We start from the raw sequence: 15,434 nt of genomic DNA, 5'->3' as shown, positions 1-15,434 counted from the left end.
CCCGTAACAATTGCTGTCAGTACCCCTGGGGCACTACTAGCTGTCGCTTACCAGTCAATCCCTCCTCTATCCCCGGGTTCCCTTCTTCCCTGTATAGGAGTCCCTTATGCCATAGGCAGCGTTCAGTGCACTCCCCTGCCTGAGATTCGGACGCCTGAAGTCTCACACCGGCCAGGGTAGGGTCTGCCTTCACTGCCTCCCTAAACTGGGCTCCTAAGTCTGGCCACACCCCAGTCATGTCATTGTCAGGGAAAGAGGACAGAGTGAGAGGGAACAGTAAGTCAGCCTGTGGTTGCAACTGATCCTGGCTTACCTCCCTGGGCTCCTCTGCGCCCTCCGCTAATGTTGGTCCCAAAGGCTGGGGGACTGGAGCGGCCGCCGCCGGCATTGCCGCGGTCTGGCTCCGGGTAACCGCCGCCACTGCAGCGGGCTGGGACACACGGTCGTAGGTGCAGGTCATCGGTCCCAGGTCGTTGCCCAAAAGAATTTCAGCATCCAAACCGGGTAAAACCCCCACCTCCCGCACACCCTTGCCCACCCCCCAATCCAAAAAGATGCGGGCCACCTGCAGGAAACGTGGCTCTCCGTCGGCCACAGTGATCTGTATCCCAGGGCCTGGGTGCAATTCCTCTGGCCGGACCATATCAGGTCGGACCAGGGTCACTGCGGCTCCTGAATCCAGCAAGCCGACTGCTTGCCGGTCACCGACTGTGACCGGGGTAAGATGTTTGCTCCGGCCGTCCGTCTGCTGCAGGTCTGCGCCGAGATGTCCTCCGCTCCTGGCTGTGGGCACCGATGAAACTGGGATAGGGGTGACATGGGACGTCTCGCTGGGAGTTGTTTCCATGACAGGTCCTGGTTCTTTGGTGGAAGCCACCCGCACGCGGGCTACCAGGTTCGCAGCTGGGGTGCGTTGCCCCCGATAGGGTCCGTTGGAACGCAGGGGTTCCGGGCAATCTGGTCTGAGGTGACCAGTGCTGTTGCAATTGTAGCACCGGCGCTCATGCCGGAGCTCTCCCGCCTTCTGTGAACTGCTGCCCGCAGGCGGATTTTGGGTCCACTGGGGGGTACTCACAGCTTTCTTGGCCGGCACCGCGCTTTGGCTGGTACCTTGGCGGTCATCTCTTGGCGGTCATCTGGGACCGGCTGACCACATAGTCATCTGCCATCCTCGCCGCCTCGGTGTAGGTCTTGGGCTTTTTGTCATACACAAAAGCCCTCACCGCCGGCGGGCACTGCTGCATGAGCTGCTCCTGAAAGATGAGGTCTAGCAGGCGTTGGTAAGTCCTGGCCTCAGAGCCCTCCACCCAGTGTAGCTCGTACAAAGCCATGCGGGTCACATAAGTGACATAGGTCTCCTGAGGGTGCCTCTCCTCCAGCCGGAATTTACCCCGGTAAGATTCAGGGGTAAAACCATGCTGAAATAGCAAAAGTTCTTTCAGGTGGTCATAGTCATCAGCAAACTCCTCTGTAAGTGCCATCGATGTCTGCTTAGCCAAGCCGGAGAGAAGCGGGTCCAAGCGTGCAACCCTATGCTCGGTAAGCACCTTGTACCGCCGGCACTGCATTTCAAATTTCCTTAAAAACATGTCGATCAGATCAGTGCCTTCCATGTACTTGGTGAGACTGTGTTTGTCCAGTTGGAGTTCATCTTTGCGGGTTTGGACCGGGGGGCAATAAGTGGGTCGGTTCACTGCCATTGAGATAAACTTTAGCCGCTCCTCCGCTGTCCCTCAGTCTCCCCACGTCATAATCAGTGCCAACATTTCAGGGTTAAATGGACTGGGGGCTGCAGCCATCAGTGCCCCTCTTGTCGCACTTGTCCCGGGATGTGCACTTGTCCCCTCTCCGGGATCCTGCCACTCCGGCACTGGGTTCAGTCCCTGATCTCCGGGCGGCTGTACAAGGGCAAGCTGAGTCATAACCTGAGACTCTGCAAGCTCGGCTTTATGTGCTGTGATTGCGGCAATCATGTCCTAGACCTCCTGGTCCACATATTCCAGTCCATAGGCACGGCACTTGTCTTTTAGCTGATTTCTAGTTTTCAGGTAATAGGCGTTCTCCGCTTCACTCATGGTTCTGGGTCGCAGCAGGTGAGGTGGTGTGACAACTTGCTTTACGTGTTGCACTAACGTGTGTTCAATATCTTTAGACCCAGGAACTCGCAATTACCATCGAGTTCCCACTATATTACAGTATCCCGCAGAACACTAGTAATACAGGTTCAGTTCAGTCCCGCCGCTGCCACTAGTTAACTTTAATAGCCTGTGATGATAGCCTGCCACAGGTATTAAAGCGTTACACAAATCACTGGGTTGAACTGGGACGAGTCTTAGATATAATAAAGTATATTTATTCCTTTGGATAGGTGAACACACGAATAATACAGTAACAAACAAGAAGTACACTTACTTTGGGGTTGGGGAATGAGAAGCATGAAGCATAGCAATTCTCTCGCAATCAGGTAGCAATCAGATGATAAGTTGAAGACAAAGGATACAGGGGAACAACAGTTTATAAACCTTTTGTGCCCTATCCTTAACATTGAGTACCGTGGATTGGTTTTCAATTACCTCTAGCCAGTCGTTAACGTGGGAACACAATTTGACTCATGCCCCCCTGCTAGTTGGTACATGCGCAGTAGAGCTCTGGGGTCTCATTTCTATAACCCCTCCTCTACATCAGGAATGCCAGCTAGTCTACCAATTTGGGATTCTGGCAGGATATTCTTTGTTTGTGAGGTGTGAAATGGAGCACTTGAAGACTGCTCTGGTTTGAGTAATCTCCGCCCTCATGCAAACAGTGGAGGTGACAAAATCCTTTGAAAGATACTCAAGTCCTAGACATTGGGTCGCCTTTCTGGCCATATGCTACCTTGGTATGCTAAGGAATTTCCTCTGGGTTTTACCCATACCTTGAAATACAGTATGTTGGATAAAACATGAACATATTAAAATATCCGGTTCCTTTGGGTCCAGCAGGTCCAAACTTCCCAGTTCTCAATGCCGGAACTGGGACACCCTATGGTCCAATTTGCGACTTGCTACGACCTGGGGAACCGGAGATACACAAATACACTTAAAACCGTTTCCCATTTTAATACACAAAACTCCGCTGTAAATTAAATCACAGTTTTTCACTAAATCCCCATTGAAAACAACGGGCTTCGCCGCCATAGACTTTCAATGGCAAACCGCCGCCGTTTGCGGCTATGGGAATCCCCGCCATAGACTTTCAACGGGGCGATGCCGCCGTTGAAGTCAATGGGGGTTTTCCGCCGTAGCCGGTCAATGGGGTTTGGCCGCCATTGGAGTCTATGGGGAAAATCCCAAACTTTCAAGGGGGTCCATACTCCGTTGGGTTGGTCCAAGAGGGTCAAGGATGGTTCTGCAGCGATGCCGGAGCAGTGGCTACAGACACCCCAAACCCTGATCCTCTGGGCCCTCCGGATCCGGAGCTATGGATTACCAAATTTCAGCATTTGACACTTAGCCTTTTTCCTGAGCTGTATCTGCCGCCGCCATTGGAACCTATGGCATGGCCCGCTCTTCTCGGTTCGACCCTTATCAGGGGTCCAGGATACGGGGACCCGGTTGTGGTCGAGTGGGGGGAGGTCTAGGAACTAGGGGCCGAAAGAATTTTATTTCTAGAGGCCCTAGAACTGTTTATTCCCACGCCACTTGTCGTTGAACTTGACTTGTAAGTGATCAAAGCTCTCCTATTGAAATTGTATCCGCTTTGCGGTTAAGCGGTTTGGACGGCAGCCAACTCGTTCCTGGAAAGCTCTCTCGAGGATTTCTCCATTGAAGTCAATGAGCCCATTGACTTTCAATGGGAAACCGCCGCTCTCCCTCTCAGACGCCATCTGCTGGTCTTCTCAGGAACAGGACTCAACAGCAAGATTCTCCATTGAAAGACATGGAGTTCCAATGGCGGCCTATGGGAACCTGCAAAATGGTGCCTGAAAAGGCGGGAAAGGTACACAAAGGGCTATAATCACTATACCACTATTAACCCTTGTGCTCCCGGATGGATCCCAGTGTGTGTGTGATGCAGACACTGATTAACCAGATGTTACAATAAAACAGGGGGAACAGGGGAATACACATTTACATGTCATAACAGGAGTTAAATCACAGTTCTGGGTCTCAGCCCAGTTAACCCCTTGTCTCCCTGGTGAGGTCAGGGGATTGCCAAATGGGGTGTAACCCCTTTAATCCCGGGCCACCACCTTTCTCCCTCTACAATATCCTAGTTAGCATGTTTCCTAGGTACGGTATCTCAGGTGTGTTCTTCTTTGTGCACAGGCACAATCACTTTTGCTCTTTCATATATTTATGAGACCAGTTATCTATATTAGGGATTGCTATATACATTCCCTCAAAGACCAGGACTAATGTGACTTTGACTTTCTGTCATTGGATGAGTCTCTCCATAGCTTACACATCCTCTCCCCCCCTCCCTTCACTGCACTTTCCCTTCGCGTCACCGCAATATAAGACCTGCAGCTGCTGTTTTGGCCGTGAGACTAGTGCTACGCATGGGCATTCATTTGATAAAAACAAGACTGATCACTATGGCTACAGCAGACGCTAAGACAGCCGGGGAGTCAGTGATCAGCTGTTTTTTTTCTCACAATGGACTCCTGCATTGACATGACATTATTTACAATTAAGACTGGGACTCCAGGAGCTGGTCAGGTTCGCAGGCTTTGCGTTCATTTAATTGATTAGTTAATTGGTTTGTTTGTCTGGTCTTGGGTAGTAGGTATATATATGTCTTTGTCACTGCGCCTGAGCACTCCCTTGAGAAGGACCGAAACGTCAGTGTGTGTGCCATTTAACCTGCAATACATCCTGAAATTGGATTACTTTGTGTGCTGTCTTGAATATATATATATATATATATATATATATATATATATATATATATATATATAATCAAAAAATAAATAGATGATACCGTTCTGTGGCTAACGAAATGCTTTTATTTGTGCGAGCTTTCGAGATACACTGATCTCTTCTTCCGGCGATGTTACAATGAATGAAGCAAGGATAACTTAAAAACAGTGTCTCTTGGAATGTTATCTGTGCTTGTCCTTCCCCCGTGTGGATGTGTTTTATGGCTAGAGGTGTCAAAGGGTGGAACTGTTTATTCCCACGCCACTTGTCGTTGAACTTGACTTGTAAGTGATCAAAGCTCTCCTATTGAAATTGTATCCGCTTTGCGGTTAAGCGGTTTGGACGGCAGCCAACTCGTTCCTGGAAAGCTCTCTCGAGGATTTCTCCATTGAAGTCATAAAAAGCCTAGCCATAAAACACATCCACACGGGGGAAGGACAAGCACAGATAACATTCCAAGAGACACTGTTTTTAAGTTATCCTTGCTTCATTCATTGTAACATCGCCGGAAGAAGAGATCAGTGTATCTCGAAAGCTCGCACAAATAAAAGCATTTCGTTAGCCACAGAACGGTATCATCTATTTATTTTTTGATTATTGAAGCTCGGCTAACACGGTACTGATACCTCTACATATATATATATATATATATATATATATATATATATATATATATATCAAAGAACAGTAGACACTCCGTCAGGTCAGTCAATAGGGTGGGTGCAAATGCTATATAGTGAAATAGGCAATACGATAGCGTGTTAATGAATATCAAAGGCAACACTCCAAAGGTTGGTCAAAAAATATATTGTAATTAACAAGACATCTTTCCAACGTTTCGATCCGCGTGCGGGACCTTTATCAAGGTGATGTGATTACAGAGTGAACATGAACACATATAAATACCTACAAAGACCTATAACACATAGGTGCAACACATACCAATGATTAAATAATGCTTAACATACAATATGATTGCCTCTCCCATACCTGCCATGCCTCCAGCGTTGCCTGGAACGCAAGGACCCGCCCGTGTGGTGAAACGCAGTCACTGCGCATGCGCGGGTCAGAGGTGAACAGCAGGAACCTCCGTCTCATGTAGCTCAATATGAGGGGGCGCCTGAGGCTAATGGAACGCATGGCAGGCCAATAAAGCGCAAACTGCGCATGCGCAAGCCTCTTGAGAGGGAAGAAATACATAATTAATGCGTCTTGCAGGAGAACTGCTTGATCGCGATGTGGTTGCAACTGTGCATGCTCAAGACTGCTGAATTGCGCTATTCAGCAAGAAAACAATGAAAGGCAGTCAGGCTAAGTGCTAAAAATGGTCTGCATGGGAATATATATCCCTAGTAAACTAAGTAATGCCCTGTCAATGTGCCTGACACTGCCTCAAAGGACCTGATTCTATACTATGTGGCAACAAGTATATAACACCAACAACATGGGCAATTCAGATGAGAAGCATATTAACTAAATGTATGAAACCAGATTGTTGCACATAACTGGAACACCCATAGTGCAGAAGTGCAAAAAACAGTGAAAAAAATGATAATAAAATATGTACATAAATGTTGGGGTGGACTGGCACAATCAAATCCATATGTATACAGTACAACTGGCAAGATAGCTAGTATCAGGAGCTTGAGACCACAAAACAGTCTGTGGAGATAATCAGTTCATAATGTGGCTGATAAGTGGCAGATTGCCACTATAGATACTTAGTCCTCATAAAGCAAATCAACCGAATCCAGCTGGGAAAAAAAGGCATGTCATAACCCACAGAAGTGAAGTGAATTGTCCCAGAGCAATAGGAGTCACATAATCCAGAACCGACATCTGATCCACTGATGGTAAAACATACCTAGAGTACAGTGAGATTGAAAAGCAATTAAACCACATAGAAAGCAAGACAAATGTGCGACAATAATATCGGCAAATTTTAAATAGTTGGTCAAAATGACATTCCTGTGCTGGAAACAATAAGAGTCCTATTATGGGCAGGAACGCAGTTCATACGCACATAGAAACCAGTTAAGCAAACATAGTCAAATAGACTCTAATCCTGGGGACGACGAGTCACCTAATGTGGACGAAACAATGACTGAACAACCTGGTTATAGAAAACAGCTCAGTTTGAAGTCCTCGTTTAGCCCACGTGGTCTAAGTGTGTCCAAACTGTAAATGGTTCTTGCTTCCAGTTGAAGTAAAGCTCTATTGCAGTCCCCTCTTCTCGGAGATGCATAGACCTGTGCAATCGGCATGCAGCACAGGGTTGCGAGGCTATGCTTCATTGCTTTGAATTGTCGAGCAACCGGTTATTGGGTTAAATCTTCTTTATTCTCTGTGTCCATTAGAGCCTTTCTAATGGCAGATCGGTGAAGACTCAGCAGTTCCTTCAACATGCGTATAGTCTTGCCTATATAATAGAGCCCACATGGGCATCTGATAAAGTAGATGACAAATTGTGAGTCACAATTCAAAAAATCTTTGATTTTGATACGATGTCCCTGATGAGGGTGTGGGTATGTTTTGCCATGTACCATGTACTGACAATTAACAAATCCCCTGCATCTGTATACTCCCACCCGTCTGTTGAACCAGGGCTGTTTTTTGGCATATTTTGAAACGGGATCTGCCTTTGTGAGGAAGTCACATAGATTGCGACTTCTACGATAACAAAATCTTGGCGGTTCCTTGAAAAATTGCCCAATTTGTTCATCCTTTTCCAGAATGTGGGTATGTAGCAGAATGCTTCATTTAATATAGCTAGGTGCCGTGGTGTAAGTGCTCTTAATATTGAAGCGGTTATCGTATGCCTTAATGGTTTGTGGTTGTAGCAGGGTAGTTCTTTGTATGTTTTTCTTGATTAGTTAATTGGTTTGTTTGCCTGGTCTTGGGTAGTAGGTATATATATGTATGTCTTTGTCACTGTGCCTGAGCACTCCCTTGAAAAGACCGAAACGTCAGTGTATGTGCCATTTAACCTGCACATACATCCTGAAATTGGATTACTTTGTGTGCTGTCCTGTTAGCCTGTGGTTGTGGTCTCCATTATGTGGGTAGGACAACAAGGCCTTTGAGTACTCGCTTCCTTGAACACAGAAGGAATATTATTAATGGTGTTGAGAATCATTATGTTTCTAAACATTTCCTTCTGGTTCATAATAAGTCACCAGCTAGCTTGCAGATTATGGGCTATGAGGTCATTCCCTCCTCTTTTTTGGCAGGGGAATGTTTAAAAGTTCTCTCCAGAAGGGAGAGCTTCTGGATTTTTAAGTTAAATTGTCTGTCCCCTTCGGTCTACAGTAAATGAAAATCTCGATATTAGTACCATCGGTTAGATGCGAGACTCTTTCTTCATTTAAATGGCTTTTCATCCATTTTGCATCATTCATTCATTTTATATTGATAAATAGGTTGGTGTGTGTGTATATATATTTTTATTTTTATGTTTATTGTATATACACATTTTTTAAAGTGATATATTCATCTCCACCCTATTTGTAGCAGGTCTACATATTTTGCAGTTTTAGTTAGTGTACTTCTGCTCTCTTTATTGAACTCAGGTGTCAATTTCTCTCCTTTCATTTGGTGTTTCTCTATTTTGAATGTGTTTTTTAGCATTTTAATTGATTATTATTATTTTTATTTGCATTTTTATTAATATTATGTATATGTTTATTATTCATATTAGTATTTCCTTTTCATTATTGTTTTTTAAATGTGCTTTTTGTCATTTTCTCTGATACTAATCATGTTAACAGTTAATTTACTATGTGTGTGTTTAATAGTCACTATGTTGATGATAGTCTTCATAGTGATTGGTCACTGCTTGATTGAATTAAAATATCTGCATATATATATACTGTGCCAAACGCGTAGGGCTGACGTCACTAGACTCTCTCGGTGCTTCCGCGATACTCCTTGAGAGACTTTCACTGAACTTTTGGATGCCTGGATATTGCCTGCCGTGTGATGAAGGACCCCATTGTGGATCCTGGGCCGTGTTATAATGGCAAGCACGGGCTTTAAGCTGTTATTTGCTTATAGTCTGCCGTTGGGAGGGTGACCCCGCTGTGGATCCTGGGACGTGTTGTTACCAGCAAGCATAAGCTTCATTCATGTGAGAGACGCCATCTGCCTAGTGTGGTCACAGTGAGTTGGGTCTGCCCCTATATCCATCACCGGCTGATAAACTCAGGCTACCAAAGATACCTTTATGTGAATATTTATTTTATATTTCTTGTAAGTGTGCATTGCCCTTCATTTCTACCTCAATAAATTTAACATCTTCCTTACTGTGAAGATATTGCACTAGGGGGTGCGCTTTTTCTCTTTTTTCTCATACATATATATATATATATATATATATACATGCAAATGAGCATACAGTAATATTTCCATTTGCTATATATATATATATATATATAGAGAGAGAGAGAGAGAGAGAGAGAGAGAGAGAGAGAGAGAGAGAGAGAGAGAGAGAGAGAGAGCAAATGGAAATATTACTGCTCATTTGCATGTCTTAGACAGGTCTGCAACCCTGCCGTTCAACATTATTACCCATCACACAGCACATCCACTGCAGCAAGGGATTCTGGGAAATGACATGCAAATGAGCACACAGTGCCACCTTTTGCTTCAAAAACATTTAACATGATCACCTATAAGCTTAAGCTTGCTGCATTTCACAGCTTTGAGCACAGCCTGGGTTAAGATGCAAAGCCAGTAAACCCACCCAAAGACAGCTATGCACTTTTACTTCTTTGACTGGCGCCGAGGACAGTGAGTCTTGCTACATCTATCTATATATCTATCTATCATCTGTCAAAGGGATAAACACACCATACTTTAAGCAAATGGCATGGCCAGCCCCTTGACTGTTAACAGTATGCTTTATTACGTATTTGAGTACCAGACCAAATATGGCTGTGCAACATCAAAGTGTAACATTTAAGTGTGTAGCAGAGTTAATCTTGGAGTTGAAATTGGAGGTGAAGATTGAGGAGGATCCAAACTCTACACAACAACTTTATAACTGTGAGAACTTTACTTTCTAAAAGCTGTGATTATTTGTACTCTTCCTATACTCCAATAACTGGCCAGTCTCTCCTCCTGTATCTCACTATGCCCTCCCTATTGCATTTTCTGTTTACTGTTTCCTCACTCTTTTGTGAACATTTCTGTTCTCTCCAACTTCCCCACTCCCCACTGCACCATTATTTATACACCTCTCTCCCAACAACTTCTTTACCCCTAAATTAAAGACACCCACACAAATCCTCTATTCACACCCTCTATCTACTCCTTCCTGCTGCTGGAGATCTACCCTAAGCCTGAACCCAGACATACACACCTGATCTTACCCACACCTCCCTGCCATCTCTTCCCCTGTAAATGGTGTTAAAGGAAATGGTTAACACTGACTAACCTTAAAACATGCCCCACAAATCAAGCATTCCAAAATCCTGCACTCATGGCTACTGTCCCACAGTTACTTATACCACCCATTGTGGCCAAGCACACCCATCTACAGCACTTATTCCCTCACATGCTCTCTCTGTATGTTTCCCCATAAACCTCTTAGATTGTAAGCTCTTCGGGGCAGGGATTTCCTTTCCTATTGTCTGATTTTTGCTGCACTTATTGTATTATTATAATTCCCTGTACTGTATTCTTTGTGAAGCGCTGAGTACACTTTTGTCACTATATAAATAAAGACATACAATACAATACAAAATCTAATCCTGTGGGTTACTTTTTTTTCTGTATGCCCTTTCTCTCTCTCTCTCTCTCTCTCTCTCTCTCTCTCTCTTTCTCTCTCTCTCTCTCTCTCTCTCTCTCTTTCTCTCTCTCTCTCATGTCTTAGACAGGTCTGCAACCCTGTCTTTCATCATTATCACACAGCACTTCCACTGCTGCAGCAAGGAATTCTGGGAAATGACATGCAAATGAGCATATCAGGGAAATCAGGACACACAGTAGAAAAAGTAATCTGTATATACATAGAGTTGTAGCAAGATTCCCTGTCCCCGATGCCACAGTCAAAGAAGTATATATACATGTATATATATTAGAATTTCCAAAGTCACTTTTCTCTATTTGGCTGAAAATGTATATTTATATTTGCAAGAAAGTTTTGATAACCCTAAAGCCTTACTGTCAGAAGCAAATATGATAAAATATCAAACATTATAGAACTCAACTATACGCCACTAGTAAAAATATAATTCTTTTATCTAACTGGGAAATGTACCTTTTGACCTTTTGTCTGCATGGTGTCTGGCAGAAGGAGGCAAATCAGTACAATAGCATACAATTATATTTTAAGTGTCATCTTTTAAGCATGGGTATCACAAAATGCTTGCATATGGAGACAGTATGAGTGTATCACAGAAAAGAAAAAAGCAACCAAAGATCAGCAAAAGGAACACTGCATGTAGCCTATTATGGTGTTGCAATGAACTTGAACTATTGTACATTACATAAAAGACACAATCACTTTAAAAAATCAACACAAAAGATACGGCACCTGACCTACATAGCCCCCAACACTAACTTTTAAATTGGACACAAACCCTAAATAAGCAGCCTATGAACATAATACGCCCTGTACATATTATTACATCATACAATTTTTTTTTTGTGTTCAAACATTTAATTCACTTTTTTAAGTGACTTTTATTACAACACATTGTAGATAGTTCATATACAGTATTTGTACATGTTCCTTAATCACCTCTCGTTTCTACTAAAATATTACTATTATAGTCAATTTTGGAAAATATATTATGCGGTTCCTATATACTATTCCCACCAATGTGAAGATAGATATATGTATATGTATATATATATATATATATATATATATATATATATATACACACACACACACACAGTGGTTGACAAATCACCAAAAAATCTACTCGCCACACAAAAAAATCTACTCGCCACCTAGTACCAAACGTGTGCTGCTTGGGCCAATATTTACTCGCCCGGGGGTTAAATCCACTCGCCCGGGGCGAACAAATGTATAGGTTTGTCGAACACTAAAATATATATATATATATATATATATATATATATATATATACATGTAGAGGTATCAGTACCGTGTTAGCCGAGCTTCAATAATCAAAAAAATAAATAGATGATACCGTTCTGTGGCTAACGAAATGCTTTTATTTGTGCGAGCTTTCGAGATACACTGATCTCTTCTTCCGGCGATGTTACAATGAAAAAGGTAAACTTAAAAACAGTGTCTCTTGGAATGTTATCTGTGCTGTTCCTTCCCCCGGTGTGGATGTGTTTTATGGCTAGAGGTGTTAAATGGTTACTGAAAGCAAGTGAAGAAAGAGTGTGTATGTGTATCAGTGTGAATAAAAATGAATGGAGAGCCCACAGTATATACAGTGCTTTACACAAGGTGTGTGTGGAGTGGGACTGGATATAAATGGTGTGGGTGGGTGTGGAAATGTGAGAGTTAGTAGCACAACTAAAAGTGTGTGTGGATACTTAGTGGTCCCTATTGGTGTATAGGGATGGAAAAACAAGGAGTATTAGTATGTGTGAGAGACAGCTGTGTGTGCATACATATAGCACAGTATATACAGACATGGCCTTTAGCGCTTATGGGACGAGAGTTCACTACTGTCAGTAATGACTCATAAAATTTCGATCTCTGTTTAGGCCACTGCTAAGTGTCCCGAACAGTTGCATAAATTTGTATTCATGCAACCGTCTCTCTTTCGGGGTTTTAAGATTACCTTTGAGTATGGCAACCCTCAGATCGTTCATCTTATGGCCAGAGTCAGAGAAATGTTCGCCAACAGGACTGTCTCTTGTACCGCGTGTGATGCTGTGGCGATGCAGGTTCATTCTCTTGTTTAGCCCCTGCCCTGTCCCCCATACATAGTGAAACCTTTTTGTCTATTAGAAAAAAGGGCTTTTCAAAATGTAACAGCTGCTCTGCCTGTAAATATATGGTACAGACCGACAAGTTTCTAAACAGTAACCATACAAAACAGTATAATATTGGATACACCCTTAATTGTAAGACCAAGGGTGTGATATACTGTTTAACTTGTCCCTGTGACCTTAAATATATTGGCATGACTACACGTGAAGTCCGCTTCAGGGTCCTGGAACATACAAGAAATATCAAAACCGCAAAACGGGACTTGGACTCATTTAAAAAGATAACATCTGTAGCCAGACATTTCCTACAATACCATTCGTCTGACAGTACGTGCTTGAAAGCATTTGCCTTTGACAAAGTGGCCCTAGGCATTAGAGGTGGGGATTTGGAGAAAGCACTCCTTAAAAAGGAATGCCGCTGGATCGTTCTCCTAAACACTATGCAACCTATGGGACTTAACGATTCCTTAGGGTTTGCTATGTTTCTGTAGCTAATTTTTGAAACTGTATACATATGAAATCTTGCAGGACCAATGAATCGTTGGAAATTAGTGAATAAGCATGCCCTCAACCTCTCAAATTTAAATTACATACAGGCATACCCCGCTTTAAGTACACTCACTTTAAGTACACTCGCGAGTAAGTACATATCGCCCAATAGGCAAACGGCAGCTCACGCATGCGCCTGTCAGCACGTCCTGAACAGCAATACCGGCTTCCTACCTGTACCGAAGCTGTGCGCAAGCGGGGAGACTATAGCGCCTGTTACACATGCGTTATTTACATCAGTTATGCACGTATATGACGATTGCAGGACAGTACATGCATCGATAAGTGGGAAAAGGCAGTGCTTCACTTTAAGTACATTTTCGCTTTACATACATGCTCCGGTCCCATTGCGTACGTTAATGCCTGTAATTATGAATCATTTTCCTCTCTGTTTTACTATTTATATTTTTAAATCATTGATTTATTTTTAATGATATAATGTGATCATCTACTCTTTTATTCATTTCATCAATTTTGCAATTTGCTTTATAATAGCTTTAAATTTAATGCAACTCTATTCTACTAACATGCATGTCCTTTTCTTGTCAGTGCACTGATATATGAATTGATACCTGCATCCACGCCAGTTCTTGATGTGATTGGCTGATGACGTCACCAGATAAATATCTTACTGACGTCTGATCTTGCACAACTTCTGCTTCAGAGTCATCACTGTGATGGGATCCTCGCCTATCCAGATGCAGTGTTATGCAATAATTGATATAAGTTTATATATGTCTTTAGAAGCTGTTAAGCCAATGTTAGAAGTAATGTATTGCTGATACAATTAAGACTGTGATGAGTAGCGATGTATACAACTTAGGACTCTGCAGCAGTACAAGTACTTTCTGAAATATGACTGCTGTTTTTTGCCCATGATCTTGTGCATAATGAAATGACAGAGATCAATTCCAGATGATCAACATGTCTATAGCAGCCCTACAAGTTTCTAAGGAATTTTTTTTATCTCATATTGCCTATGATCTAGGCTTCTTATATGCTTTATTACTGTGACTATGGCTGTTGTTAGCAAAGTTGATAAGTACATGCGCACTGTGATGGGATCATTACCTATCAAGATGCAGTGCTATGTAATAATTGATACTGCTGCGGCACAGTTTATTCGAGCATTTGCCCGTTCTGTGCCGCAGCAGTAGCCTGGCGCGCGCCCGAGAGTGACGGGCGCGCGCCGAAGCAGCGGAAGAGCGCCCTCCGATCGGGGCGCTCTCCCTACCGCTGCCGGGTCCGCCGGGTCCCCCGGAACCCCCTGCCGCTGTCCCGCGATCGCGGGACACCAGGGCTCCCTCGGGGAGCCCCTGGACGCGCGTGCAGGGGGCGCACGCTCCCGAAGACGCGTGACCGCGCGTCAGCACGCCGAGGGGCGGCCACTAGCAAGCCGGGAAATCTCCCGGCTTGCGGATCTGGCCGCAGTGTAATAAACTGTGTCGCCAGTGTATAAGTCTATATATGTCTTTAGAAGCTGTTAAACCAACATTAGTAGTAATGTATTGCTGACACAATTGAGACTGTGATGAGTAGCGATGTATACAACTTAGGATTCTGCAGCAGTACAAGTACTTTCTGAAATATGACTGCTGCCTTCTGTCTACGATCTTGTGCTTAATGAAATGACAGTGATCAAGTTCAGATGATCAATATGTTTATAGCAGTCTTACTAGTTTCTAAGGGATCTTTTATCTCTTATTGCCTGTGATCTAGGCTACCTATATGCTTTTTTATGGTGACACTGGCTGCTGTTAGCAAAGTTGATAAGCACATGCGCACCACTGTTAATATATAGGTTCAACTTGTTTAACCTGTTGTTACCTTAAGTAATTACATTATTACTTGCACTGGTGTGTGTGATGCAATTGAACTTGGCCAGCATCTTCTATTGGATAAGGCAATACTGACAATGCTGCAACTGATTACTTCTCCTCCTATATAACACTGCTCGCCTGCACTTTAAATTTTACCACTCCGGGAAGAAGCCCACCGACGGGTGAAACGCGTTGAGTGTTTACTCTCTGACAGCCCCCAAGTAATCTTTATTTGGATGGACTT

At 43.6% G+C, this 15,434-nt stretch overlaps 1 protein-coding gene across 1 annotated transcript in view; it reads left to right on the top strand.

The window, feature by feature from the left end:
* Window positions 1-14,318, top strand: part of GABRA6 (gamma-aminobutyric acid type A receptor subunit alpha6) — a 180,611-nt gene extending 166,293 nt beyond the window's left edge. Inside the window, exon 11 of the mRNA XM_075601929.1 lies at window positions 13,920-14,318. The gene's annotated coding sequence lies outside the window, so the exon portion shown is untranslated. The remainder of the gene's footprint in view (window positions 1-13,919) is intronic.
* The last annotated feature ends 1,116 nt before the right edge of the window (window positions 14,319-15,434 follow it).

This window comes from Ascaphus truei, chromosome 5 (genome assembly GCF_040206685.1).
Source record: "Ascaphus truei isolate aAscTru1 chromosome 5, aAscTru1.hap1, whole genome shotgun sequence".
NCBI classification, from domain to species: Eukaryota; Metazoa; Chordata; class Amphibia; order Anura; family Ascaphidae; genus Ascaphus; species Ascaphus truei.
The sequence above is the reverse complement of the archived record's forward strand: the minus strand, read 5'-3'. Positions and strand labels throughout refer to the sequence as shown.